Source organism: Poecilia reticulata, linkage group LG5, assembly GCF_000633615.1.
Source record: "Poecilia reticulata strain Guanapo linkage group LG5, Guppy_female_1.0+MT, whole genome shotgun sequence".
Lineage (NCBI taxonomy): Eukaryota > Metazoa > Chordata > Actinopteri > Cyprinodontiformes > Poeciliidae > Poecilia > Poecilia reticulata.
Genome location: NC_024335.1, coordinates 26,874,962 through 26,879,181, shown reverse-complemented (window position 1 = coordinate 26,879,181; position 4,220 = coordinate 26,874,962). Strand labels below are relative to the sequence as shown.

At 37.0% G+C, this 4,220-nt stretch overlaps 1 long non-coding RNA gene across 1 annotated transcript; it reads right to left on the bottom strand.

Moving 5' to 3' along the window:
• Positions 1–2,267: 2,267 nt before the first annotated feature.
• LOC103465394 (uncharacterized) lies at positions 2,268–2,704 on the bottom strand. The gene is made up of 3 exons (XR_533783.2): positions 2,570–2,704; positions 2,420–2,482; positions 2,268–2,298 (listed from the first exon to the last, which is right to left on the bottom strand). It is a non-coding gene; the product is annotated as an uncharacterized LOC103465394 (long non-coding RNA).
• Positions 2,705–4,220: the final 1,516 nt, after the last annotated feature.

Sequence of the window (4,220 nt, the reverse complement as noted above, 5' to 3'; positions counted from 1 at the left end):
TGACTGAATGCTATTCATTAGCCTTTCCTATGCAAACACAAGTGAGTGGAAATCGACAGCAGATGAAGATACCAAAAAACTATGAAAGGACTAATGTTTTAAATGTTAAAGAGGCAGTATTATATGAAATGGATTAATTTAGACTTTACATCATGTTCTAATTTTTTTCCCTCATCATAAACATACCTGGAGTGTTACCATAATTCTTTCACGCATGTTTGAGAAATCCTTTAATTTCCCATTCAGCTGTTGGGATGACTTCCTGAAGGCGGAGTTTCAGAAAGAGCAGGAGTTTTAAAGAGACAGTGTTACAATGGACTCTTTGCACCTCAGCTTCCGCGTTCGGGGAAAAGCGGCTCGATTGTTTCCGATCCAATAAAAATATCATTTTACACTAGGTGCTTGCAGGGCTTGGCCAAAGTTTGTACATCGATCCGAAGCCACAACAAGTAAACTGGAGAAAGGTTTTAAGATGTAGCCTCGTTACACATTCACTAACACGAAGGTGAGTTTTACTTAAACTTTGTTGCTAACATTAACCTTAGCTTATGCTAGTAGGCAATATTCTCGGACATTGTTCTTGTAAAAATGTGCTATTTAAGTATCTAAACATTCTAACGGACAATGTTTTTATCTTATTTTCAAGTATATTATGTGTGTTTATTGTCGTTAGTGTCAGAGACTAACGGGGGAGGTTACGGTTCGGGCTTTTAGCTTCCGAATCGTGACGAAGCACAACAAGCCTCTTAGCTTAACAGTAGCGCAGCTCTGGGTGTCAGAGTTCTGGTTCAGCTGACTGTTCAGGTTCAAAGTTGCTGCTTTTAGAAAAATAAGACCGTGTCCCTTAAGGTCTCCGTGTTATTTCGTTTTATTGCCTTTGCATGGTTCTTACGAAGAGCTCAGATAGGACGGTGTTTACAGCAGTGTGTGCAGGCGGATCAGTTGCTCGGTTGTCTGGCTCTGGTCTGCTCTCTCGTTCCCATAAACTCGCTCTTTCAGGCTGAATACAGAAGTGATTCCATGGAAATAACTCAGGGAGGCTCCTTTATTCACCATCCGTCTCCCCGGTATTTTTAGGCTGGTCCGGAGTGAAGTGAAGGCTGCAAACTTTGTGTTGTGCAGAGTTAGCTTTAACTGGTAGTGGCAAATATTTACAAGCCACCATCTTCTTAATTCAGGATCGCTTGGAAATTAATGAAAATTAGGAAGACAACAATGTTCATATTGTTTTTATTGCGTCTGATATACGACTTCGTCTTTTCTAGCAGTCATGGTAATTCAAAGCGGAAACAAGTGAGCCGCATTAGCTCCTGGAGATGTGACGTCAACGCCGCAGGTGCAAAGAGCCCATTTCTAGACGTTAATTAAATAAAAATTATTTTAAGTCATATTTGACTTATAGCATTTTTATAACAACTGAAGGTTGTACAATAAAATGGGTACCATGTGACTGGAAAATACAAACTACTGCCCCTTTAAAAATATTAAATGTGTAATTTTGACAAGTTTGCTCATTATCCTCAATTTAGCACAAAGCTAAATCAGATAGGAATGTTATATTTGATTTAGTTAAATATTAATTCAAGACACCAATAATAGTAATGATAATGGTGCTCATGAATATATCCTTGTAAAACAAACTAAAGACAAAAAAAACATTTCTTAAATATTCAGGTTTGATGCATATAATCACTGTGATTGTTCTCAGTAGTAAAATAAATTCTTAAAAATACAACCGGACTATAATCTTTGCCGGTGGTAATAGTGAATGAATAAATCCTGCAGTGTATTTTCTAAATTTCAGATTATCTTAAGCATGCTAGTTGAACAAAAAAAAAATACAATAAAATTTAAAATTCACTATTAGGCTGGAGGCGTGGTGCTGTAAAAGTGCCGACACGAGCAAGACGACAAGCAGGCAATATATGACAGGAAATAAACTCATGTTTCTATGATCAATAATTTACAGCAGAGAAATGAGTGCAGCAGCATCCAGGTCCCAGAGGAAGTCCAAGGTTAATGGCGTACATGCATTAACGGGCTGAAATGCTAGAGGTCGCTTGACAGGCCATGACAGATATGAAGATGTTATTGTTGTGCTGTGAATGACAAGAAACAGCGCCAAACCCGCCGCATCCTACAACTATGTGAAAAACACTAAAACGTTCAAAGCAACAAACGTAAAAACCCGTCAGACATACAAGATCATTTCTTTCTATTACAGCTCTGCAGCAGGAAATCAGCACTCTGGGTAGAGAATATACTCACCGGGATTCTCTGTACTTTGGAGAAGCCATGCTGCTTGATATGACAGCAGGGGAGACGAAGAGTATGTAATCACAGGAGTAGAATGGTTAGCAGAAGCATTCAGTGTAAAATAAGCCACCATCAAAGGCCACGTCTTAAGTGCTTTGCTCACCTTTTGCTTCTTCTGCCTATGTTTTCTGCTTGTTTCACATCTATTCCTGGATGTAACCACTACCTGAGACCAATGTGAACCGACAGTCTCATTGAAAATGCTTGTATGAGGAGTGACAGTAAACAAAGATGTCACATTTCAACTGCTTACTTTTCAACACATTCATGTTTCCACCTGCCCTTTATTTTTAGCTTGAATTGAGGTTTCTCCACAGATAGTCAATGCATCAATTCCACCTCCTTACAGTGTTGTTTCTTTATCTGGTGCTTGTATTTTCCTCTAGAGCACAGGAAATCCTTTTTCTAAATTTCCTTCCCAACAGATAAAGAAAAAAAATAAAGCAAAGAATTGTGGAAACATAGCTTACATTATAAATTTCGCAATCGCAGTGCATCCATTAAATAAGTTCAATTACAATCAAGTGAATAAGTTTGTTCATGCGATCAATAGTAATACAACACTCGTCATGTCATCATCCTACCACTTCCTGTCATCTTGTTCGTCTTTTCCACTAGTTGTAACATCTGCTTTAAACAGTAGTTGTTGACTATGTGACTTGTGTGATCTGAAAAAAGTGTTTACTTTGCCGTTTTGTAAAATACACTCATTTCAATATGGCCAAAAAACCACCTCATTGTAGCACATAAATCTTTATTGAAAAATTTAATTTTGTTTCCATTAAGCAAATTTATTTTCTGAATTCTAATTTGCGCAATTATATGGCCAATGGAAACACAGCTGCTGACTTGCAGCATTCCTCCTGGATGAACATTTGCTTGTGTTTGGACCAAAGCAATTTTTTTTCTTCCTTAAACTAAGAAATGAAGTAGACAAAAGCAGTGGTCAGCAACTTTACCACTGTCTTGTGTTTTGCCAAATAAATTTTGCCAGAGCCAATAAAGCAGCACCACCCTTTGAAAAACCACAATATATCTGTTTGTTCTAAATACCTAACATAGAAATTTTTTTTGTTTTACGACTAAATCAAGAAACAGCAATTTAATGTCTATTTTAGGTTATAGAATAAAGAAAAACCTACTTTTACAAAACTAGATACATTTTCTTGAAATCTACAGTAATTTCTCATAAGACAAAAAGCACAAAAAAACCCATTAAACATAACAAGGAAGTTTCCACAGATATATAAAATATCTACAAAAAAAGAAAACATCGTTTGACGTTTTATTTATTTACACTGCTGTACTCATCTGAACTTTCCACCAAATAAATACTGCATTGCAGTACATGTTTTACATTGAAGATTATCAAGCATGATCTTTGGTATAAATAATGACATTTGGAAGGTAATCCATTGCAGCCTTATTTTAAAGACACATTTGGTGGCATAAAGCATTTGTTCAATTCAACTTCCTCTCTCTCTGTTGTTCCTGTTTGTCAGGCTGAAACAGCAGACTGTAATGATAGCACGGAGTCCTCCCGCTCCAGTTTGTCTACGTTCTCAATACTGCATCTATAGAGCAGAGAGGGGATATGTAGAGTATGACTCATAAATACTCTGCATTGTTTGGGATAAGGGCAACGTGAACAAAAGGCCCATTCAAATTTCCAATGAGAATACCATGTACCATTCCACTTTGAGTGCAACATTACAGTGGTTAAAGGGCTCTGCATGGTCGAGTCAAACTGCAGAAATCAGTTATGATTGTTGCAGTTGCATGACAAAAATCGAGTCATTTTGTTCTCAGCTGTGTAAAATCCAAAAAATTGCTTGTTGGCAATGACTACCATTGGTTTTAGCTTTATATGTCAATGTGACAACTATATACGTATATATAGTGAC